At 35.7% G+C, this 26,963-nt stretch overlaps 1 protein-coding gene across 1 annotated transcript in view; it reads left to right on the top strand.

Moving 5' to 3' along the window:
* The window catches only part of TENM4 (teneurin transmembrane protein 4), a 1,208,276-nt gene that overhangs the window by 124,223 nt on the left and 1,057,090 nt on the right, over positions 1-26,963 (top strand). Inside the window, exon 2 of the mRNA XM_066175594.1 lies at positions 16,143-16,197. The gene's annotated coding sequence lies outside the window, so the exon portion shown is untranslated. The remainder of the gene's footprint in view (positions 1-16,142; positions 16,198-26,963) is intronic.

The raw sequence follows: 26,963 nt of genomic DNA, 5'->3' as shown, positions 1-26,963 counted from the left end.
ACTTGTGAGATCAGTGTAGCAAAATAACACGCTTCTTCCCGTGATTCTGGAGTTTTAAAAGATTATTTTGGACTCAGCTGTCTAAAGAAAACAAGATAGGTTGCTAAAAATCCCTAATTTTTAAAATTTTACATCAGATTCTATAGTAATGTGGCATGTATCAATGTCTTTCTTGTTTTGAAATAGCACGATAAATTTTTAATGTCAATTAAAAATGTCTGTCTTATTAAAGATCATAAACACATGCTTTAAATAGTTAATACATAATATGATAAATTTATTAATACTGACATCAGTGACTGATTTCTCTGTGTTTCTTAATGAAATAATTTGATACCTGTAAACTAGGATTGCTTCTCTTATCTGCTATTTCAATCTACAATTAAAAATTCCAATTAATTTAACACTATATAAAAATATGTAATTAAAGATTTTATATTATCTTTAGGCCTGAAATCTGTCAAAGATTACTCAGTTGATACTTGCCTGGAAGTAGAAATTGCAAGTGTCTTAATCCAGCTACTCACAAAAATAATAAGTGAAATTATATTATGGGATAGATATGTCAGATCAAATTTTATTTACAAATTTTATTCCAAAAGCAGCTCTGAAAACCAAGAGAAAAAAGCAGACTGAAAATCCCTAATATATTTTAAAGATTCAAAATAATTTAAACTGTATTTCTACAACAACCTGACTTTTTTAGCATAGATGAGAAGCTGGAAATGGATCTGCATCTGTATTGCATGGATTGCACAGGAAAAGTAGGATTTAAGCACATTGACATAGGATCTTTTTTAAGGATAAAAATTTGGAATGTGCTGCAGGGTTTCTGAATGAGGAGAAAGAAAATATGAGAGAGAAAAAAAAAAAAGAAGCAAAGGATTTTCTCTACAAGAAAAGCACAATTAGTTTATGGGAAATAACCAGGTTACTGAAATTTGTTTCACTAGCACCAATACATCTCTGGAAACTGGTGAATATATCCGAACTTCTGGGTGTCCCTTAGGGAGAGTAAATGAAAAGGGTGTAGGCAAACAGCAATATGGTCTTCTCTAACAGGCTAGGACAGGAAAAAGATGTTGGAAATTTGCAGAATTGTGTCTGAACACATTTAATAATAACCCTGATAGTTATAAACAGAATAGAATAGAATAGAATAGAATAGAATAGAATAGAATAGAATAGAATAGAATAGAATAGAAAGAATATGACTCAATTTTGAAGTGACCTACAACAGTCCAGTCTAGCTGCCTGACCACCTCAGGGCTGATCAAGTAAAAGCGTGTAGCTAAGGTCATTGTCCAAGTGCCTCTTAAACCTTGACAGGGTTGGCACACTCACCATTTCTCTAGAAGGCCTGTTCCACTGTTGGAGCATTTCTTCAGTAAAGAGATGTTTCCTAATATCCATACTAAACTTCCCTTGCTGTGGCTTTGAATTTTTCCTGTTTCCTATTAGTGGATACCAGGGAAATCAACACTTCCCTCTTCATTTGCCCTCCTCAGGGAGGAGCCAGAAGGTCACCCTTCAACCAACTATTCTCCAAATCAGACAAAACCTCAACTAGTCCTCACAGGACATTCCTTGTAGCCATTTCATTGCCATAATTGCCCTCTTCTGAATGTAAATTCAAGGATACTTTTGATAGAGGCTCATACGCAGGGCAAATAGAGGTCTTGTCTTTTGCTAGACCAGTTGCTAGAAGTAAAACACCAACTCAGTTGTCAGGCACATGAACATTTCCTTGTATCTGAAACAGAAGAAAAGAAACTTCGAACTTAAAGTCAAGACAGGAACAAATGTGCATGTTGGTCTACCATAAAGGGGAAAATAGCCCAGTGGAGTTTGGATGTTACTAGGGAAAGATGAAAATTATTTTCTAGGTAAATTGAGGAGACAAGTTGTTTATAACTTGTGTGCCATAGAGCATAATAAAAAGATATCCCCACCACTGCCACAGTAGATAATCCCAGAAGTGAAACATCAGTATTTATGGATCTGTCATCTGCACGTTGCAGGATGTAGCACATTTCATCCTGGGCAGCAGTATCCTCATGGTGTCAACACAGGATAAGCCAAGCAACAACTGCACAGCAGGACAAACTCATGTAATCAATCAAGATGGAAACACCCCAGTGAAAATAAGGGAACATTTCTTACAAAACAGTCGCTGCCTCCCTCCTGGTTCTCAGTGAAGACTTAAAAATCACTCTGAAATGAAGAGTCTGGAGTATACGTAATTCTGCTCAGGACCAGAAACAATGAGTTAAACAGAGAGTGATTTTTCCACAAATTATATTCTACTTCCCCTGCAGTGACAACAGACAATGGCTTTCTGTCTTTCTGTTTCTCATGAGAGATAATTTTCTTATGTCCCTATTAACACACTGTCAGGTCTATGCTGGTTTCAAGGATGGCCTAACATAAGTACATTGAGCACTTTTTTCTTAACCTTAGCTTTGAGGTTTGGTGTTTGGGAGAGGGAAACAGATGCCCACAGATTGTCAAATTTTTAATAGGTGTGATTAGTATGATGACAGGTTCTATCTCCATTTAAATGGTTCATCTTCCTTACTACTATAAGTGCATACAGAGGGGAAAAAACTCAAAATGAAATCATTAAAATTCATGTCTTCATTAAATTGTGATTTTAAGTTCCAGCATGCAGCAACATAGGTAGGTTATGACAATGTCTAATAAACAGATAGACACATCTCTGAGACTTTTTTATCCAGAAAGCCTGTATTCCAGTAAATTTGTAAGGAATGTGGCTATTTTTGGAGATTGTACATCTGAAACCTATCTTTCAAAATGTGGACTTTTTACATTCTGATTCCTCTTAGCCCATGCTCTCTAAATGGGGAGGGATGGAAAGAGTTTGAATAGGGCTCAGGAATTTAATTCCAATGCTTAACAAGCACAGTTACATCTGCTTAAAATATCTTTTAAAAGGATCCACCATTTTAAATGGGTGTATCTCTTTCAGAACTGTGTCACCATGGAAACAGGAAAAGATCATGGTCTTTGTACAGTCCTTGTTTCTTTGTCCTCTCGTATTGACCTCCACAGCGGAAACTTTCAGTTATCTTTATTTTACAAGATTTTACAGGGTCATTCTACAAAAAGGAGCAATTAACTCACCAGAAATACCTCTAAGACTTTCAACAAAGCAAGTTTTAGAATTTGGCATCCATGGCTGGTTTTCTATAGATATGATATTATCTTTTGACTCTTTTGGAGGAAAATTACAGAAGTTAGGGTTTCTCTTTCTCAGATGTTGAAAAATCCCAACTGTATTAATTTCACAATTTAGGGAACTTTTTCCTGGAAACTTCAATGTCTTGATTACATATGTGAGTTGATAATCAGTGTCTAAAATTTGGAACACCTCTTTCTGGGGGGTTCTGTTTCACAATTTTTATTTGAATTTCATGTATCTTTCTTTGAAAGGATTCCTCACAGGGGTAGAACTTTTTTGACAAAGTTAAAACAAGATAATAGAAACCGCCTTACTCATCTGTGTTAGGAAAAATCTATATATAAGTAGGAAAATTGCTTCTTTAATATCTTCTAAGTTTTCTGAAATTTCTTATCCCTCATGTCTTTATTTCCACCTTCAAAATTTTCTCAACTTGGTTTAAAAAAATCTTAAATTCTCCATCTTCCCAATTTTTTTTTAATGTCTCATACTCTCTCTCAGCTTCTTAATATGTAAGAGCTGTTAAAACCACAGTTTCTTGACTTAGCAAAGAAAACATTTTTTGTGTGGTTATTTATGTTTTATTTTTAACCAAGCTTTGTTTATACTACAGCATCTACTAAAATTCAAGGACAATACCAAATCTAAATTGATAGAAAATAACATTGATCCCAGCAGGACAATGGAACTGTTCTCCTTGGTTTTAAAGGAACCATAATTGACCCTAGATAGAAAAATTAAACAGCAAGTTGATTAAGGCAGAATGCTGTTATCTTGGGCTTTTCTGTATCACTTCCTTAATTTCCCTTTGCCTCATCAACATTGAGACTCATTTCCATTTTGTAGTGACTTTTTTCTTCCACTGGCAGTCTAGTAGCCTTGAACACAGCATTGTTAGCTGTGACTCAGTAGAAGTTTCTTGCTTCTAATTTGGATCATTTCAGCTTGTACATGTCTAGTTCTGTATTACAGCTATGATCTTTTCCCTGATATGATGTAAAAGGAAAATGAAGATCAGTCAGACTACAGGGTACAGTAAGCTCTAAAGAGCAATGGATTCAATATCATTGCTCCTGTGTAATTAATATCAAGAGCAATTCACTGTGAATAACATGAAAATAAATTTCTCCTCCATGTTCTGGCTTGGAGATTGTTTTATTAGATGTTACACTAATACAAATGAGCAGGACATATTTTTTTATTGTCTAATCATTAAATTAACAGGAGTGGGTGGTTTTAAAAGGCAATGCCATACACAAATGGACTAAATAAACAGGTCTATATGTTTTGTTTCAGATGGTGTTTTAATGGCTGTTCAGGTTGTTAAATGAAAAGTAATATTTTATGCCCCAGAAGATAGTGCAAGGAAAAAAAAGGAAACAAACACAAGACCCTAAAGATGGCTACTTGAACTGGCAGTTCTTTATTGAAAGAGTCATAAAGGGCTGAGCTGTTATAAATAGAAATATGTCAGAGATAAGACAATACTAGTGCTTGTAAATAGGATTTTGCCCTTTCTTGTATCTTCCAAGGATCCATCCAGCTTGTACAGAAAATGTTCTCAGCAAATAGAAGCTAAGCCATTGGTTTCTCAGGGATGTTGTTGATGGCAATTAAATTAGGCCTTGTATTGTCCTCTGAAAACTTCCCCTTTCATACTCCTGTAAACAAATCTCAGATTCATTGTCTAATATATTACTGAGGTAAATCTGGAGCTACTTCAATGATCATCAAGCTTTAAGCCTCTTCTCAGTGAAAGTTCAGTGTTCACTCACTGCATTGTTTTGAGTTCCTACTGCTATAAATTACCGTAAATCTGATATTAAAAATTACATTGTTAGTAGAAATAATATGAAAGAAGTCCCTTCAGCCATGATCGTAATAACCCAAATGTTTAGACTTTTTTTTGCTACTTCATACACTTTAAAAGTCCTAACGGTGCCAAAGCAAAGCTATGATACAGTTTAAGTACAGAGGAGAGGAAAAAACATCCTGCATATTTCATTTTTACTAAAAGAATGAAAATCTCTGAAAGGAAATATGAGAAGGATACTGAAGCTGGAACATCAGTGCTGATAAAAGAAAAGAAACTGACCATTGGTGGTGAGAGTCACACATTTTCCTCCGCCATATTCTAGTATTAGTGGTGGAAAACTGAATCAATACAATGAATTGTGCAATGTACATTCAATGAAATATTATTTAAAATTCAGTTAAAAAAAAAAGAAATTCAACCAGGAAATGTCCCTTAGTGACAAAAAATATCTTTTTTATTCTATCTTTATCTCTTCTGATATTTCAGTTAAAATTCTATGCAATTAACATGAAGGTACTATATAAAAATGTATAAGGTTTCCTCCTATTTAAATTTTGCTTGAATAAAAACATTCATGATGTTATGGAGTCTACTGAGAAAAAAAGCTGAAGCGTGAGAGAGTGGCATAAAACTAATATTCATTGAGGGGAATAATATGAGCCATATTGTGCACACTTTATAGTGAATCAATTCAGTGAGATTTGTGTCAATTTGATAACACAGCAAACACTGGTTGATGAAGACCAAATTGTATAGAGTTATTCTACATTGTTTCTTTAATAATGTTCTTTAAATTATCACTGCCAGCATTTCCTTTCTTGAGGGACAATTTTGAGGCTTTGTGATGAAAGATGAAACCTTTCTTGTGACAAGACAAAAATATAGTTTATCTCTGGCACTATTCACCATTTCCAGCAGATAAACTGTAAGCCTGATCAGTGATGCCACTCCACATGTTTTAGGTTTGTGTGGCAAAGTTTTGGTAGTTCTGGCAATGCAGGGATGACTTCTGTGACAAGCTTCTAGAAGCTTCCCCCATATCCATGGGAATCATGGCCAGCCAGCCCCAAGATGGACCCCCCCTGAAATACTGCACCCCGTGCAAGGGACTCATGCTGGAGCCATGTGAGAAGTGCAGCCTCTGGGAAGGATTCCTATTGGAGAAGCCCATGGAGGACTGTCCTGTGTGGGTGGAACCCCACTCTGAAGCAGGGAAAGAGTGTGAGGAATCCTCCCCTGAGGAGGAAGAAGTGGCAGAGGCAACATGTGATGAACTGACCACAGCTCCCATTCTCCTTCCCACTATGCAGCTGGTGTTGGGAGAAGGCAGAGAATGTGGGGAATGAAGCTGAGTCTGGGAAAAAAAATATGTGAGGGATTTTTTTTTCAGTTAATATGTAATGAGAATCTCTTGGAGACAATCTAAAACAAAATAAAAATTACATTAGGTCATACAATCATTGTTTATTTCCAGCTCTACCAATTCTGTCTCATTTACAAGTGCAGCAGAAATCTGTGGTAAATTACAGCCTATGCATTTTGTGGGATTGATCATATACAAATATAGCCATACTTTCAGAAGGGCTTATAGCTTTGCAGATGCAAACTTGAGCCAGAAATTGCTGTAAAATAATGCGCTGAATATGTGTGGGAATATATGTGGAAAAGAGAAATGTTGCTCTGGAGTGTTTTTGCAACCAGATGTTGATATTTCTATTAAAAAAAAAAAAATCATATTTCCTGGAAGGGGCTTTTCAGGCAAGACTTTAAAATGGAGAGAAAATTTATGGCAATTTTGAATGTTTCAAATCATTTAATTATTTCAGTGGCAAATGAACTTATAGTTGGTGAAGTCCACGAACAGCAAGACTAACCTCAAAATTATATGAGAATGTTCAGATCTTTTTCAGCCGAGTTCTGAATATCTCTAAGTTTGGAAATATCATCATTTCTTCTATCCCCCTTTCCAAGTGCTTGCCTGCTGTCAGGATGAAGAGGTTTTTCTGTATATTTATCTGGAATTTCCTGTGTTCCAGCTTGTGCGTTATCCTATACACATCCACTTGTTACCTAAAGATGCCAATAAACTATCTTTTTAAATTCAGAGAATGATTTAGTTTGAAAAGACTTTCAGAAGCCCTCTAGTCCAACCACCTGCTCAAAGGAGGTCAGATTATGAAAAAAAAAATCGCTATATTTATTGGAACTGTATTTTCTGCTCTTAAACTTCGTGGGGTTTCTGCAGTCCACCTCACCAACCTTTTGAGTTCAGCCTGAGAGTATTCAGTTGATGGATTTACATGCTAAAGTGCCAAAACTTTATTAAGAAGCATCTCCTCATTGAAGAAAAATGTTATAAGTATCTGCGTCTAGACAATGTGAGACCCTCTTCTAAAAGAAAAAAAGATGATCTTGATTGTATAAAATTGAATATTTTTCCCAATCCAAAATTTCCCCTTTGATCCTTAGTCTGATTCTTTTGTATCTACCAAAATAATGAGAAGGAATAGTTGGGTTTGCCTTCTACACTTGGTATTTAAATTCGTTCGCTTCCATTTATGGCTAAAAGACCTTTAATTTAATTGAGCATCCTGATATTATGATACTAAAAATGTAATAAATATAAATGCAAATATTTGACAGACTTGCATAAGTTTTGAAATTTTTGCCTATTCATGTGCATATACAAAACTGCATAAAGTATCCAGAAAGTAAAAACAAGGCCCTGTATCAGTGTAGGCATTTTTATAAAGGTAATAATGTAGTTATCACCATGCCCTGTAGCCCAATTGATAGCAGTATTCAAAATTAATGGACTTTGTAGTGCAGTGGATTAATGCACTCTGTACATACAACATAAATCTTCCTGTCTGAAATTTCATATGGAATCCAGAACTAGACCAAGTGTGAATGACAGAGGAAAACTTTTCAGTCTCCAGGCTGTACTGAAAATTTTACCTTGATATTATTCATTAATAAAATTTATAAGCAGGACATGTTTGTCTAGAATTCAGCAGTTTATCCTAATAAAATACAAATATATGTCTAATAGATTTTTAATATTTTCTCGGTAGTCTCAGTAAATAACTTCTTTTGTGCGTTTTATGAAATGTGATTCTAAGTGGTTGGAAGGCTCTAGTTTCTAAAGGAATGTGCTTTAAAATGTTGATTATGTTATTACTTTCTGTGCTAGAGTCAGTTATCCTTTGACTTCAAAACATGCTTGAAGGCTGAAAATGTATGTAAATTCTGCTCTCAGAAAACCATGTAAATGCTCAAAACAAATACTAAAATAATTATGCCTCTTTGGATTGATATGTAAGAAATATCAGAATTCAGCATCATATTTCAATTACTGCAATGGAAAACAATCTAATTCTGATAGAAGAAATAATTCCTATAAAAATAGCAGATTTTTTTTTTCTCTAGCATTATTTTATAGTATTAATTTATTTTGATAAAATTTTAATGCATCCAAAACTCAGTGTTTATAATGAGCTTTTGTGTTGTTAGAGGGTTTCTTTAAAAAGTGAAACTTTTGCATCAAAACCCTATGAAATACACATCTGTTTTCAATAGTCTTATTGCTCAACATATTTAGGTACTTATATGGAGAGGTGATAGTCTTCTTCATCACTGTCAAAATGGGTATCCATAACAAGGAGCTATTTTAGCTCCCCACCCCTGCCCTGGAAATGATGTTCTCTTCAGTACCCTAGAGCAAAGCCAGTCATGGTTGCTTTCTCTGCCAGCTAGGATTTTCCTTACACAAGGAGAATTCCCAGGAGTTTTACCAGCTCAGTATTAAAATAACAGATCCATGTAAAGGAGCTATATCAGGAGCGAAAGGTTTAAATCAATACAGTTTTTATCTCATCACAATACTTGCAATCTTACTTGCAAATTGTTTTCTCTACTTTTTTTCCCTTTTTTCTTTTTAATTGCATAAACATCATTATTTTTTTCCATTTTAATATTGGCTGAAGGTTGTTTTAAAATGTTTTCTACTTAAAACATCCTTTTTACCATATTGGAAAAAATTAAATAACTGGATTTAGCTTCCCGGTACTGTTCTACCAACATTTCTGTAGAAATCTTTTTAAACTGTGATCGCTGCTTCCTCCCACTACCAGGATGCCATGCCTCACTATCCGCTATTCTGTTCTTTGCTATATAAATAAAGTCAAAGTATCACTTAGTCATTGAGGCTGGAAAGACTCTCTGAGATTGCACACTCAACTTTCTGCAGAACCAGCTTCAAATTCAGACCAGGTTTCTCAAGGATGCACTGAGACCCTCAACAGTGGCAGAGACTCCATAGCCCCACTGATAAACCTGCTCCAGTGCTAAATTACTGTAATCATAAGAGCTATTATACTAATATCCAAACTGAATTTTATTTTTTGCCACTTGTATTTTTACTGTGGACCCCACGGGTGACCCTGATTATCCATTCTATCATTATTTCCTTTGTCATTGAAGACAGCTTTTTTTTAACCCAGCTAAACACTTTCAGCTCTCCCAATGCCTCCTTGTAGGCCATATGCTCCAGTCACTGATCTTCTTGGTGGCTGCTGCTGGACTTTCCTCAGTATGTCACTCTCATACAGGGGGGCACTACAATAGACATTATACCCTGGATACATTCTTATGGTAGCTGAGCTAGGGTGAATCACCACTTTCCTCACCTGAAAGAAGTTTTTATTGCCCAGTATCCTCAAGTCCTTCTTGGCAGGGCTCTTCTCAATTCATTCAAGCAGCTGTATTAAAACAAACTGGACATTCCTGAGATTGTTGTGTGACCCTTGTATGACTAATGTCTTCCATGAAAAACAAGACTAGTGAACAGAAGATTTCAAGGAAGCTTCAATCACTGTCTCTTTTTGATCAGACTGACCAGCAGAGGTTTGACACCACTGTCTCCCATGATCTCACTTCTGATTGTCACTAATAAGGTCTCAACAAACCCGCCTGTTCCTTTGCAGAGCTCTATACATATCATCCATGCAAATGCAAATGTCCATCCATATGTGTCATATATGTGCATCCATCCTTGCATTCATCCATCACTGCACTCTGCTTTTGCAAGCTGTCCTGTCAGTTACTGCATAGTTCTGCAGTTGTGCACAAACATTCAGAAAAACTTTTCTGTGATTTCCCTGCTTGTGTTGACAGGATGGGTTTGGGCTTACAGTTTCTTACAGGCCATTCCAATTGCCTGAATTACCAGATTTTTGGCATTTAATATTCTGATGCTAAATGAGGATTGTATTTTAACTTATTTTTTACTTGCTTTCATGCCTTTAAATACATTCGCCTTCAGAATACAGTCTTCAAAATTTGGAGTTAAAGACATTTAGTTACATGGATCACTTTTATTCTCCTAACTTAAGACATTAATAGTGCTTTTTTCAGTCATATGGTACCTTCCTGTCTTGAAAGGTTTGTTCCAATCCTTGTGCCTAGATTACACTGCCGTATGAAGGAGACATATGGCACCACAATCTGGGAATGGGATAAAGACCACCAGATTATGTCACATATCTTGCATTCCAGCTTCTAGACACTGGTAATATAAAAGTGAAAAGATCTTCTAATCTGCTCTCAATACTTCAAACCATACCATTTGGGGTTGGTACTGCTTTACATCCCATTTCATTCTACCTAATAAAACTAAAATTAATGTAGAAGAAACTGAATTTTTTCAGTTGCATTGTATTTGCATTCTGTGGTTGGTACCTTTTCTAATGTTTCTGTATCTGTGATATATATATATATCTATCACAACTTCTGTTACTGTAATCTAAATTTACAGACTTAAAAAAAAAAAAAAAAAAGATTAATGTAGACATTAGCATTCTCGTGGGCCTGGCCATCAATATTTCATCTTAGGTAAACAGCAGTTTTGCCTAATTTATTAGTTCTCATTACATCTGGCATGTAGAAGCTAAATTTCCCTCTCCAAGGGAAATTGTCCATCTGCCTGGAAAATGACCTTTTGTGCTCTGCAAATCAGTAGGGACACAAATCAAAAGGGACACAGTTGGTAAATATTGTAGAAAAATTACTTCATTTGTCACTAACTAAATTGTCACGAGTTTGACCCATTTTGAGATTAGTTAACGTTTGCTTCCTTTCTCATGTTTCATGCATAATTCATTTGGATTCTCACTATGCTGGCGCTATGCTTCTGGAGTGGGGATGTTTTGTGTAGTCACTCTCAGGAGGAATAGTAGCACAACATTTGTCAAAATGTCATAGTGAACAATGAAACCTCATTATATGTCACTCAAAGAGATGAATGAAAAGTGATGCAATTTCATATCGAAATTTTGGAAGGTGAAAGAGAGAAAACAAGTTTTTGTTGCTTCAGTTGTCTTCCAGTTTGATTTGTTCTCTGAGAGCTCCCACAAAAGTCAGTGATAATATTCCTGGTTTTGATCCTGCTCTGCTGGAGGTGTTGGGAATTTCATCAGTGATTTCACTGTGAACAGAAATAAACTTCAAGGGAATAAAAATTGCCCATGTGTAAGGGTTTACAAGATAAGATCATCAAGGGCAGACACTGTCAATTTTGTTTCCACTGCACAATATGGAAGATATTCTTCATGTTACGCTAAAAACATAGAGAAGGGTTGAAGGCTGCATGCTACACAACATTGTTGTGCTGCAATCCCCACCAAATAAGACACCAGTGCACACACAGGAAAAACAGGCAATATGAACAGTTCAGTTTGGATACTAACGTAAACATGGGATGTCATATTTTTTAATTAAAAAATCCTCCAAACTTAACATTTGAACCCTCTTTTTTTGGACAAATATCTTTTTCTGTGCCCCTTTCCATTTTGCCTTGTCTAATTACCTGGATAAATGGCTTTTTTCTTTGCTGCTGTGGTGATGAAATGCCTGTGCCCACCAGTCCTAAAGACAAAGAAAAATAATTTCACCCATGTATTATCATATCCTAAATATTTAAATTCCCTGCAGTAACACTTGTCAAAGTTAAAGTTTAGTCACATTCCATCAAATCTAACCCTTTCATAGAAAAATTAGTCAAATGAAATATTCACTCTCAACATAAAACTTTCAACAAAGCATTAAGACTTTCTCAATGCAAGAGCATCCTTACCATGGAGTAAAGGAACAGAAGCATCAGTGTTTGCTAGGTTTAGCTGTCCCTTCACCCAAAATTCATCTTTACTTAGAACACAAGTCACTTCTATAGGTATGAGGTGAACCAAGGCTTCTCGGCAGCATAAATTGTCTCTACCTAGGCATTTCATTAGAAAAGTTATACGTGATTAAAGATGATGAAAACCCAGGAGTTAATCCAAGGATGACAATATAAAAATATAAGCATAAGCTTTGCCATGTCGATATACGGCCATACTGTCAGTCATTGTCAAAACTACAAAGCGGAGCAGCACATCACATCTTTTCCTGTCAAAATGTTCCTTCTGACAAAGGTCAGTGCATTAATGATATAAATCTGATAGCCTATTATTGTCATAAGTATCGGAAGAAGAAAGGAGTCAAACGTTTGGAACAGATAGAGTCAATGCAACTTAATTCAGGTAAGGGCCATATTTCCCACTTTCCTCTGTCAGGCTGCCAGCCATCAGCATGAGCTTTCCCTCTCGCAATCTGTTTGTGTTCCAGTGAGTAATAGCTTTTTACTGGCCTGGAAAATGACTATCCCATTACTGACAAAGTGCATTCATAGGATCAAGAGCCTTTTTGAATAGTTAAGTACATTGTGCCCTTTAAATACACCAGACTTCAGATGAAAGCCTTAAAACTATGGCCATTCTGTTGGAAAATTAAAAATATAGTAAATCTAGGGTGGAAACCAGGCATATTTATGAGCTACTCAAATATACAATCATTTAAAATAGTTTGTTACTCAGTGGAATTTATGAAGGTTTTTTTTTTTTTTTCTTCATAAGAACCAACCATCTCAAATAACTCATGCACATTCATAATAGATGGAAATAAAAATATAATATCTGGAAAAATTTATCTCAAATTGATCACAGCAGAGTTTAGTTTCACATCTATTTGAAAAGATACCAAAGCATCATAAGAACTGTGTGCATGATTCTCTTCCCAGTGATGCCAAAGTGAACTGGGAGTAAATGGAACTGAAATCAATAAATGCACATGAATTTAAAGCTACAGTAAATGAGAACACTGAGAATACTGGATAGGAATTTAAATTGGCTAAAACACTTACAGACATGCAAAACATGGTTGAGGAATTAGAAATCAGAGATATCAAATTTTCTGGATGGGATTGGCCTGTTTCATGCAATGAACAGGAAGACCTGGCTAAAATATGGTTCATAAGTTGTATTCATGTGATCCATGTGACTTAAGATTTTATTTTTAAATAGTCATAACGTTATAGTCACGATAACATAAACTTAAGGAAATGGGGGAAAACAGTGACCAAGAGTTTACAATCTAGTGTGAATTGCAGAACAAATTCTAGTGTAGAGTTTGAAGGATCTGACTATTCAGCCACAGAATGGTGGTGTTGGAGGATTGATTGGACTATTTTTCATCTCTTGCTGGTTAACTTTGTGATCCACAAAAAATTAGGTCTTTTTTTCCTGCTGAAAATCAAAGAAAAGCTTTGTAATTTTCATACATAAACCACCTGCTGGTCCCTCCTTCTGAGTGAAAGGACCTCCAGGATTTACAATCCTAAGAACAAGAACTTTAAAAAGGAATGATAGAAAAAAGTGTATTTTTTTTCCTTGCTTGTTTGACTGCCTATCTTTTTTAGAATATGAAAATAGAAAAAAAAAATACTGAAACTTGAAAACAAAATTGCCACAGGTTTAGATAAAATGAAGAAAACATGGTCAATCCTGTCTTTACTCCCTAGAGAAATTAATTTAGACCTTCTTTACCATCCACCTTTATTTCAAATACCTCGGTGCTGATTTTGCCTCCTCCTGTATTTAGTAATATGGGAGAAACTTTCCTGGTGAGTGCCACACCACTTTGTGTTTTCCAGAAAACTAATATATTTCCCTACTACTTCTTTCCTCAAGATATTTTATGGGTTCCAGCTGTAGCTCTAACATCCTCTTTACTCAGGTTCCCTGTAAGTGCTGTTTCTCCATGGTGTAGCTGGCAGATGTCAATGCCTTAATACATTTGGATACAACTTTAAGGGAGCAGCAGGCATTACAGGCTTGTGTAGGGAGGTATAGGATGTCTCCAAAGAGAGGAGAAGACTGAGGGAGTCCTCATTGGGGTCCTAAACATCCTCATGAGGGGAAGCAGAGAAGCGGGTACCAATTTTTTAATTTGTGATCAGTGACAGGGCGTGAGGGAATGGCATGAAACTGAGTCAGAGGAGGCTTAGGCTGGGTATCAGGAAAAGGTTTTTTCCCCCAGGGGGGGAAACCAAAATGGGCTCCCCAGGGAAGTGGTCACAGCACCAAACTTGACAGAGTTCAAGAAGTGTTTGAAAAATGCTCCCAGACACATGATGTGACTCTTGGGAAAGGTGTTGTGCAGGGCCAGGAGTTGGATTTGATGATCCTGATGGGTGCCCTCCAGATCAGCATATTCTATGACTCTATGGCTCTATGAAATCTTTTCACTGGAGTCATCCACTCCACAGGAAGGTGCTGATACGGTATTTCTGAATTATGCCATAAAACTGAAGCAAAATGAGGCACAAAAAGTGAAGTGGGCACTTGCATCTGAAACAAGGAGCTCTGTCTCTGTGGGCAACAAATGTGATGAGTAGGTCAAGACTGACCTCTGTATTTGCTGTTAGTTACTAGGAAAAAATGTATTTTTACAGGGTCTTAAAAAGGGTTCTGTAACTTAGGTGTCTATTCTCTGACAACTGGAGTGGTAAGAACAGTTACATTGAAATAAACATTGCGCGTACAGACTCATGCCCTCAACCTTTAAGGATATACCCACATAAAGAAACTGAAAGTAAATCAGTGATAATTCAGCTTCTTACTTTTAGGTTGTTTCATCCCTCTTAGAGCAATCAGTGAGGGATACCTGAGTTTTTGAAAACAAATGTCTGAACCTATATTTATATTATTTTATTTGGTCATTTCATCATAGAAACACAAAGGCCAAGGTATTTGAGTGAGTAGTTCTCTAGTTAGAACTGAATTAAAATTTTTGGGGTGTAAACTATAGCACAGTAATTTTTACTTTTCTGCAAATTCAGACATGAGGCTTCTTTCCTAAGTGCTTTCATGGGCCACTTCACAGGTATCTTGCAGCAATGAATTTTAGAAGCTCAAAAAGAAAGTTATGAAGAACTAACTTTTTCTTAACAAGATTTACATTTTCTTTCCTTCAAATAGATTCAATTTCCCCCTGCTCTTATATTATAACTAAAACTTGAGTAGTAATGCCAACTATTCAATTTTTTTATCTTTCTTGGAATTATATGCCGTTGTTTTTTACTGATTGTCCTAAAATTGCATGAAGAACAATAAGATTATATATATTTTTAATACTTTTTATTTATATTAAAATCTGTAATTTTTAGTTTCATTAATCTCAGGTCTCAGCTAAATATGAAAAGCAAATAATGATAACCTTCAGGAATGATGAAGAAAGCTGTGGAACTAAAAAAATATCTTCCAGCTATCTGAAGGGAAGGTTCAGCTATTGTTTGGGAATTAGTTGTTTTATTACTCATAAAAGATACGATCAGAAAGCATTTCAATCATTATTAATTTCCTCTATAATTTCTGATATAATATATAGGCAAGTTTCATATGCTGATTGGACTTGGGACAAAAAAAAAAAACAGCAGCAACTAATATAATAAATATTCATTTATTTATGAAAAAGTTAAATATTCATCTAGAGATGGGGTTAACCAAATGCTGGAGAAACGTATGGGTATCTTGATTCGTTGCTGGTACATGAAGTTTTCATCAGACGGGTTATGGTCATATATTCCACAATCATAATTTTGATTGCAGTGTTTATTTATATAAATATGTGTGTGTGTGTGTGTGTGTGTGTGTATGTGTGTGTATATTATGTGTGTGTGTGTATATATATATATATATATATATATATATATATATATATATATATATATATATACTTTTTTCCCTTTAGGAAGTTGGCTGCATTTTCAGAGGATTTTTTCAGACATCCTTCTGGCTTTATTAAGGTAGGAGTACAAGATATGGGCTACATATATTTTAAAACTCTCTGTCATCAACTTTGATGCACAGCTCAGTATAAAATCAGTTAAACATTCTTGAAAGGTAGATTGTGTCAGAGGAAAAAAAAATGTTGCCAAATGAAATGAGTGGATAAATTTATTAATGTTATGCCTTAATATGGTACAACCAGATGAACTGGTTTTGGAGGCTTACATCACCATTACCCGCACCAGATTTTAGGTGTTTATGCACCCACTGAGTATGAGACAAGGAAGGACAGAGTTTCTATATCCACCACTCATATTTCTGTAGCTGTTCTTTTTCTATTGCCATGACCAGACTCTTATCAGAGTATTCCAATGGGAAGGGATGCACAAGAATTACCAAATCCATCAAGTACATGAATGGTCCTTCTGGGAATCAAACCTACAAACTTGGTGGTTTTACTATCATTCTCTAACCAACAGAGCTAATCTCAGGGTTAATTTGTTGGTGCTCATCACAGTCAGGCCATGCATGTGTAGAAGAGCTGCTTCAATGCCAAAAAAAAAAAAAAAAGTCTTTATTACCTATTAAAGGTGATATATGACTCAGGTTATAATGTGAGTGCCAGAATCTGTTTGGCTTGTTTATGGATTTGTTACAGGTTCTTTCGAAAATCATCACTTTAAACTTCTCCTAGTTTTTCCACCTCAGGTATGGGGAAATATTTGTAGAGGTTGGGCAGCCTGGCCCATGCTGCCTTGAGCAATCTACCTGTCTCTTCTGATAAACATAATTTCTATCATACATCAGCAAACTTAAAATACATATGTATTCTCATTTGTGATATATTAACTAGCTAGATTATGGCTGGCTCAAAGATGGCATTAGACACATACTTCCAGTCATGAAAGGCAATAAATGGCCAGTATTTTGCATCAAAGTGCATAAAGTCCAAGTTAAAATCTGAATCATCTCTTTGTTATTAGCAGTATTTGGTTTAACATCAAGGGATTGCACAGGTCATTCCTGTGAATAAAAAATCTGGGCCAAGAAAGCTGCATATTATTTATTAGAAGTCAATGAAATATTTTGCAGAGAAATAAGACAGGCTTCCACTCTATCATGCAGTCCTACATGAATATACTGAGACAGTGACAATAACAATTTCCTTACTTGTAATTACTCATTAATTTTTGTTGTTTCATCTTCTACTGGAATTATTTTGAACTTCTCAACTAGATTGAGCCAATGAACAAATTTTATATAGGCAGAAAGATGATGGGTATCTGCACTCCTTTCCTGCAGGAACGAGTCACACAAGGGAGTCACACCAAGAAATCATGAAGATATATTGAGCCTCCCATTAAAATACCAAAGAAAGCAAACCGAAACTCAAGTCTGGTTTAAAAATTGAAGCAATTCTTTAAAATATACATTTTAACTTTCATTATTATGGTTTGATTTGGTTTGGTTTGGCAGTCGGATTTTTTGTGTTTTTTTTGGTAGGGTTTTTGTTTTGTATTTGTTTATTTTAACCTATATTATAATAAAAAATTAAGCTTTCATAGGACTCCTAGAGCTACAGATTTTAGAAGAAATGTAGAGAAATGTGAGCAATGAAGTAAAATTAAGAATATTTTTGGACAGTTTTTAAACTAAGTTTAAATCTACTTATGGAATCAAGGACTTTATATATTATCTAAGCCTTACCCCTATTTACCCTAGTCTCCATGATGCTAATGGAATACCTCTTCCTCCCCTCTACCCTAAGATGTTCCAGGTTTGATAAAGCAATATTGTATAAAGGAAGGGTGTCTTCCTGTACTCTATATTTTCTCATATAAATTTCCATGGTTTAGGGTTTTTTATGATGCATTCCAGATATGTTTTGCATTAAGTCATCACTAATGACCTTGGACAAAATTGCTCAACTCTTTTTGTTGTTTGTTTACTTCTCTGTCATCTACCTGCAGAAGAGCCATTGAGAAAAATTTGTAACATCCCTGACATTTGGAAACCTTAATGGAAAAAGCATGTGCTATAGCTACCCACTCAGAGAACATATGTGGAACAGTTTGTGTGTAGAATATAGTGTCAAAAATGAAATCCTTTTTTTGGCTACTGCATATGCAGGAGAGTCAAGATTGTGCGGAACAGATTTCTAATAGTGTTGTACTATGTGAGTGTAATTGTCACTACGGCTTTCATAACATAAGTGCTTAAAACGTGGTGGGATAAGGTTTGGAACTTTTGCAGTCACAGTCTATCTCAAATGTCCAGTATCTGCTGTCTCAGCCTGTCCTGTTTACAGCAGGCTTGTGGCTGCTCTTACCTATGTTGCTAACAACAAGTCTTTGAGGAGCTTGTACTTGCCGAGCTGAGCTCCACTATGCTCCTCACACGTCTTACACAAAATCCCCGTGGTAGAAAATGGACAGAAACAGCATTACCAGGAGTTTTGTTTAGTACAAATATGTCTAAATCCAAGCACTTTACACTTTCTGATCAAAGAGAATTAATTGGAACCAGGCTTGAGAGTGTTTAGTGTTGCAAGAATTCAAGCTGTGCAAAGAGGCCCAAAGAATCCCTTTGTGAACTGGTACCATGAGGCTACAACCAAATCTGCAATCTCAGCTACTCTTTGATGTCATACACATGCAAAGGTTCTCCAGCCTGGAAGAGGATGCCCAGAACTGTGATATTGTCTTCTATTTATTAATCTCTGCAGGTTGATTTTGGCAAAATCTGATCTGTCCTGAGATCTTCACTACTGGGAAAAGGTCTTGTTTGCCTTGAGAGGCATCAAAGAATTCCCAGTCAAAGGGCAAGACACTAGTATAACACTGAAAGACCAAGAGGAAAGGAGACAGTTTCCTAGCCAGATCTATCCACCCAACTGTTTATTGATGTAATCGAGTCATGGCAAAATGGTGGAAGTCACTGAGAACAGGAAAGAGCCAGATGCCGAATCCTCTGGGCTGCTTTCTTGTTTCTCCCAGATCTGACCATGGATTTTTCATAACTTGAGTTTAATAATATATCTCTGTTATTCTGTAAGCCACACATCATTGCTGCCCAGATGTGGAATTTTAACTGAGCTTTATGTTAAATATCTCTTCCAGATCTCATTTGCTTTATTCAAAAGCTTCCTTCCTTCAATATGTTCCTTCCCTGCAAACAGACCGTCATCACCTGTTCTCCACTTGTTTGCATGCTGATAGCTCTTCTCCTCTCATAAATTCCATTAATTAATGAATAGTCAGCAGGGAATTGTCTCCTCAGGCTCATTAAAGAAATGGACACTAAAATGATATGAAAGCAGCTGCCTCCTTTATGTTATTCCCTTCTGACGGCTACTGCTTTCCTCATCACTGCTAAATTATAACACTGCTTTGATTAGCAGCCCTGTTACTTGCTGCAGCTGCATTTAGAGATGGAAATTTTAACTATACAGTCATGTTTAATTGATATTCTCATCAAACTGTTAGCATTGTAAAAAATGCAGCACTCCAATACATCAAGCTTGTGTACATATATTAAATCCTGTTGGAATTTTTTGACCTTGTAAGCAGATTCAAAAGACATTTCTTGATGCTTTCTCATAAGTCACTGATTATCAGCTGAGCTCATTTGGGAACCAGATGTAAAATTTGTGAAAAATCTCAGGCCAGAGATCATTCTAAACAGAAACATATTTGATTACTATCCCAGTGTTAAGTGTGAATGCTCATTTCTATGCTGAAAAATTTAGGAATTATTTATTTTAAAGTATAGGAAGAGATCTGATTTTCTATAAAAGATTTCAAATAAAAAACTATTCCCCACCAAAAGAGTGATCTAATGCCAGACAGATAATCTATGTCATGTCTGGTATGAATTACCATAGTTTGGAAGACATTTTAATTCGTGCAAGAAGGGTGGTTGGGCCAGACTTGCCTATACTCAGGGTTTACGTTCCAACTTATCCTTTGTTGAAGAAACATTCCTCACAGAATGGTCCAAATTAGGACAGCTTTCTCTACTCTGAGGCTGCTGAGACATGCTGATCCTCTAGTACAGTCTTTGAACAGGAGGCTATAGAATCCTGTAATCATTAAGATTGCAAAAAAACCTTTACGATCATCAAGTCTGATTGTTAATATATCACTGCCACGTCCAGCACTAAACCATGTCCCCAGGTGCCATACCTACATTTTTTTTTTTTTTAAGATTTCCAGGGACGGTGATTTTACCACTGCCCTGGGCAGTCTCTTACTGGGTTGGACCACTCCTTCTGTAAATAAATGTTTCCAAATACCCATAAACTTTCCTAAGTGAAACTTTAGGCCATTTTCTCTTGCTCTAAAAGAGGATGTCTTGCAGCTATGAGGTAACATAACAGGAATTGTTGTTAATTGCCTTTTAGTGGCTGATGCTTTCACTCAGTCCCAGATCCCAGAAAGGGATCTGATTTTATCTAAGTGGAAGATACAGGACAAGTAGAAAGTCCTTTGGTCTGGTGCCAACTTGTGATGTTGCCCATGTTCAAGATCACCTCAAAAGATGTAGGAAGAGGTCATTTGTGATGGAGTATACCAGCAAGTATCCAAAATCAGAACGAACAGGAACAGCTCTTTAAACCCTAGCCCTAGGAATAATATACTGAACACAGTTCTGAAATAGTCAAAAATTTAATGGAAAGGATTCAAACCTGTTTTTCTCCCTGTTTATTAATTTCAGAACTGGATTTGGGCTTTGATTACCAAATATAATCCCATTTTGATGACAAACCCAAAACTTTGAAGTTCAAAGGTGCTACTTTATAAAAATTAAAAAAAAAAAAAAATTCTTTCCTGACCTTGAAAACTACTCAGCTTCACTTGGAGAGATTTCCTTTAGATGTTTAGAAGTTTGTGCAGGATGATTGTAGAGTTTGTAATTCACCTACAGTACTTTAAACCCCCATTTTATTTTGTATCAAGATGAACATTTAAGTGGAATCTCCCAGTCATCTCCAATTTCTGCATTGTTGAAACATCATCTGTTCCTGTTCTGCTGCATCCTCAGTGTGCACAACACTAATAAAGGTGGCCACAGAAAAGCTTTAGGTGAGACAATTTCCTTGTTGATCAAGACTGAGACCTAGGCTCCTGCTGTAAACATCTTAAATTGCCCTTCTGTGAAGGACTTCAGGTTTTCTACTCTAGACTTAGCAGAGAAATTTGGCCTTTGAGCTGAAGTATTGAAAAAGGATAGGGGTTCCCTCCATCAACTCTTCACTTGAAATGCTCTTATGTTTTGTTGATAGTTGACGTTATATCATGTTACATACTGTTACTTTGAGTAAATAACTGAAAATTTTCCTTTTTTTGTTTCAAGTGTTAAACTTCCATTCTTTCTTTGATAGCATGTGATTACACTGTATTATTCTCTATTAATTGAATAATTTCTCTCTTTGATCTGCCTTGGAGAAGCAGTGAAAACATCTAGGTAGTTTAGTATATGACATATCACAATACATATGTGGAAGATTTCATTTAGGGAAAGGATTATTTAGAAATAGAAATGTCATGTCTCTACCATAAAAAATAATTTAAAGAAATCATTCACTGTAATAGTTCATTACTTGGCTCCATTGGCATGGGCATCTCAGCTGCTTTTGTTTAGATTAAATTATTTTAGGCCTAAGCGGATGACTCATGGGCACGCTGTAAAGTTCATGGTACAAATTCAAAACTAGAGGCTCCAGTATATATTGACTTGAATTCAAATAGAGCAGGACTCTGAGATGAAACAAACATCATTCTTGAAATATAGTGCACATCTATTCATTGTTACAATACCTAAGTTTAATTTTAAGTTTTTAATGAAATTTTTAATAACACTTGTCCTCACTGATGATATCCAGTTCCATCAGACTTTTTCTTTGGTAAGCAGAAGTCTCTTGAAAGCCATTCTCTACCTCAAGTATTCAATAAGGCAGACAGGGTTTAGCAATTCACTATACATAAAGAGTTCAGTTATGCTGTGGCAGCATTGTTTTTATCTTGGGAGGTTAAATACTAATTTATTCCATGTGTGTGAAAATTTTTACCTCTTATTAAATCTTTCATGTGTTACTTATGCATACATCTCTTTTTGTATATACTGATCTCTAACCTACAAGTCATTAACTGATTTTTGCCTCTTAGGTAATTTATTAATTACAACACACATTTGTTGTTAATTAAAAGATGCAGTTGGCTTAGTACTTGATAATGTTGCTAAATTAATTCATTAGATCTTTTACTAAATGCCGAGATACGACCTTCCTATAGTGTTACACCTGATGCTGTTGTTCCACACCAGCTACCACAAGATCTAATAATAATTACAGAGGATTCAGCCTGTCTGGTTGCTAGTAAAGATCTCAAGACAGTAGAGGAGAGCAAATTATTAGAACCGAGATCTGTGTTCACATTCATAGAGAGAAGGAGATTGTCTAAAAGGAAAAGGAGACTCCTGATGGCTCAGACAGAATACGTAAGAAATTTTTACTTAACCATGCAGGCAGATGAATCAGTGTTTCAGGGCAGTCAGAACCACTGCCCTGAAAAAAAACCCTGCTTCTTTTATAACACTAGAGTAAAGAGTAACAGGTAGTCAGAATTAACCTGATTTGAGTTGTTTTTCATTTAGAAATGCACAGTATATAGGTCTAAAACTTTTGTGTTTTGATAAAGTAATTTGTATTTAGAGCCCTACTGGAGGTCCTATGATGAAAATTATTCTTCTTGTTCTTCACCTCACTGTCTGAAGAGCCTTTCTTCTGGTATTATTGGCAGTGGTTGACAGTGTAGTGTTCTGCAGTCACTCTCCACTCAGTCAGGAATCTGAGATTTTCCCAAAGCAAAGAATTTTTGGGTTTTTTTTGGACACAATTGGTATTTGTGCTGCTTTGGTTAACAGGATAAAAACCACTTCTGCAATACATATCCAACAATATTTGGAGCAAAAATAAGTTAGGATGTAGTTTTTAATCCAACAGACTTCAAGAAGGATCCAATATATGCAGGAAATTACTGACATCTCTCATCACTTCCCTCCAATGATGCCCTGGCATTGCCTGATACGCAGAAGTTCTGATTTCCTCTCGTCCAGTTCTATTCCAGTCTCATTAAAACCACCATGGCAGAGAACCTGGATTGTTTTTCCTGTGCCACTCATTTCTTTGTAAGCATTTATGTGTATTTTTGATAATTATTCTTTGGCTAATACCAGTATCAACAGCACATACTATGTTTGGTCCATGCATGCATTCATGGCCAGTATGTCAATCACAATTAATTTCTCTATTGGTAAAATAAATAGTTTGGGTTTATTTGGTTTTTATAAACCCAGGAACACCCATCTTTTATATTCATTGCTGAACTTTTAACTAATTGGTAGAAATTTAAATCAGTGGAAAAAAACAACCATGGGAGAGGATGGATATGAAAATCATGTAGACAGGTCATTATTTGTGTTAATTGCATTACTTGTACTAATACACTATATAAATGAAAGTGGCACTGGTTCCTCATCTATTCATACAAATAATTCTAGATTTCCGAAGAAGTAAATGTTTACTTACATTTTCATGTAAAACTTTCTCCTATCTTCAGGAAAAGAAATATATTCTCATTTATGTAGACTTCTCCCTTTCTAGAAATCCATACAAATAGGTTAAAGAAAATGGCAATAATGTAAGTCATTATGTAGAAAATTGTCAATAGGGAATGCATTATTCCTAGCCATGTGTTTCATTACATTGAAAGACTCTGGAAATTACATTAGGTTTCATTTTTCATTTTTGGTTTTCTATTCTGATGATTTTTTTCAAAATGTTACATAAATGTGACCAGAACACGAGATCAACATTCTTCCAGAATTATGCTGGGACACTGTGGTCATGTTAGGAAATGGCACATCACCGTGATTACCTTTAAGGAATGTTTATCAGCTAAGGGTACAGCAAAAAAATGTTTAGTTGTCAAGGTCAACAGGAAGGTTCTGTCTTGTGTCAAAGCAACATTGGAATAGAGTACACCTAGGGGTTATATAATTTATTTTAAAAAGAAAGTTTTTCCTCACTTCTTATCCTGCAAATTTCCAGTTATAAAATAAAATAAAAAATATTTTTATTCATAAATATTTATAAATAAATTGTGCTATTTTGAGATTGGAATTAATATTTACCCAGATAGTAAAAAAGGCTTTTATTGATCTTTTAAAGCAGAAGTTCACATCAAACCACTGTGAAACCTGTTGAGAGCATATTTTTCAGCTCTTTAAGAAGAAGGAAATTTGAAATTTGAATGATAATAATTAGAATTACTCTGATGAAGGACACATTAGAATGGACATGTGGTTGTTTAAGGTGAAAGAATAATGACAAATATCTTCCTTCATGTGTGATCCAAAATTTGTCAAAAATAATATAAACAGATCTGCATCCCATGCTAGATATGAAAACAGCTTCACTAACAATGAAAATAAAGACATCAAAAAGATAAGGAGTTTCCAAAGCCATGAATGTGAGTAAATATAAACAGAAAGAATTTAGGGTTATTTAGGGTTATCACGGCAACCCAAATAAAATGGATTTTAATGTCAATCTGTTTTTGTGAGATGCAAATGAAATACACAGATGCTTCAGAGATGATCAAATTTAACAGCTCTGAAACTTTGTGTATTTAAAAGCATAATATAAATTTTAATCGGCATTTCCATATGGGAAGTTCTGTGGATGAAACTGCAGAGTTCACAGAAATACAACCACTGATGCCAGTGTTTGTGGAACTGGGGCTAACACGAAATGTCTTGCAAGGACAAAAGAGAAAGCTGTTATAAACATTGGGATCAGCACCATGGCAAATGGCTGACTTCCTGCCACTGTCACCTTCCACAGCCCTCAGCCCTCCTGTTCCTGTTCTGGAGCACATTTTAACCAGGATCCTTTAAGAAGGTCTGAGCTGTGTGGGATTTGAGAGGATATATGTGTAAGACAATACATTTGCTGTATGCTTCCTACAATCACAAGTGACAGGAATTGATGATTAGATGGTCATTCATCTTTTTTCTCTTTTTGTAAGGAACGACACTAAAGGCCACTAAAAGTGGTACCTTTAAGACAATGACTTCTAAAATTTCCAAAACATAACCGCTGATTAATCATTATCAAGTTTCCTCTTACAAAGGCTTGTTTTGAAACAGATTATATACTCTTAGCTTTCTTTCAGTAAAAACAGTACTCAGGGGGTCTTGAACAGTGGCCAGAAAAATATAAAACAAAATGGAGGAGTTATTCCATTTATATGATCACAGAAGACATGGGTTGCTGAGATACTGCTGATTTTTTGTCTTTTTACTTAGGTCTGTGCAGATTTTAAAAGTGGAATCTGAAAAATGATCAGCCATTGAAAAAATTTATGATATTTTCAAATCTGGGGGGAGGTGAGAGGGGGGGGGGGACGGAATAAAGATCATTGCATTACAGACAAGGTGTATTTAGAAAACACAGCTTCCCCTGGAGCTTTGTACTCCACATAATTACATTACACATACAGTAATTGAAACTTGTGAATACGTCAAACTGTGTGTTTTCGCAAACCTGCAGTAATCATCTCAAATTATTTAAATTCACTATTTGACATAATTGCTATAAATATGACAGAGAAAGACATTCCTAGGGTATACTGCTTCATAACTCTATCAAGTGACTACCTAGGGAGATAACTACATTGTGTTCCTATGAAAATCTGCAGGATAGTAACATCCAGTACTTGTCTTTTCACAAACCTTCTTTAAATTAAAGGGAAAGCTCTGTGGTCTGGGACAACGCACATATCTTTCTGATTCAGAAATTCCCATAAAATCAAGCACTTTGGAAACTGCTAGCCAACAGCTCAACAGCTGTCATCAGGAACAGCTCCACTGAAGTCAGAAAAAACAATGCTGATTTTTACCAACAGATAATTCAAATTGCACGTCTAGGAAGAGTACACATGCTGGGTTCCTGACACCATTGCAATAGACTTGTCACCTCCACAAAGGCTCCTCTAAGAGCAGAGACTGTCCTGTTTGTTGTGCTTTTAATGTGTGAGGGAAAAGGCTCTCTAGGGGTTCATGAAAGCCAAATGCCCATTGTCGTTTCCATCCCTTCTGAACCTTTGAGATGTCATGAGTGCCAGAGAAAAAAATTTTCCCAACACATTTGATTCAAGAAGTGCTGTGTAGATGGGAAGGAAAAGAAGAGGGCAGGGGGATGGAATGAGTAGGAGTATCATAAATTACAGTTGAATGTCTCCTAACATGCAGTTTAAAGAAATAATTTATCCAACCTGTTGTCTGACTGACCAAAAGGCAAATGGGATATTTGTTGATAATGTGTATCACTGCTGGTAAAATGAATAAATGCAGTCATTGCAGGAAACAGATACACAAGAAAACATTTGTATATTTTTATTAGGAAACATGAGAACTTTCTGGAGGTCTTTTACAACATCTAAGTTCTAACAACTCTTTGATGGCCCCTGGAGTTAAGGTGAATTTATGAAGAGAAAAGTAAAAAACAGAAAACCATGCAGAAAACTTTTTTCATCCCTTAAATTATATGTGTGGAAAAAACCCTCAAACAAAGAGAAACAAAACACAAAGAAAATTGCAGAAACTGCTTCAGCTAGAAAGTAGAAGTAAGCTTTAAAATGGGGTATTTTCTTTTACTTTGTCCCTCTGGCTGCATGGTGGGAGGATGAATTTAAATTTACCAAATCATCTTGTCTTTCCC

This window comes from Chamaea fasciata, unplaced genomic scaffold, assembly GCF_029207755.1.
Source record: "Chamaea fasciata isolate MVZ Bird 193981 ecotype frontalis unplaced genomic scaffold, bChaFas1.0.hap1 SCAF_2, whole genome shotgun sequence".
Taxonomy (NCBI): domain Eukaryota; kingdom Metazoa; phylum Chordata; class Aves; order Passeriformes; family Sylviidae; genus Chamaea; species Chamaea fasciata.
The sequence above is the reverse complement of the archived record's forward strand: the minus strand, read 5'-3'. Positions and strand labels throughout refer to the sequence as shown.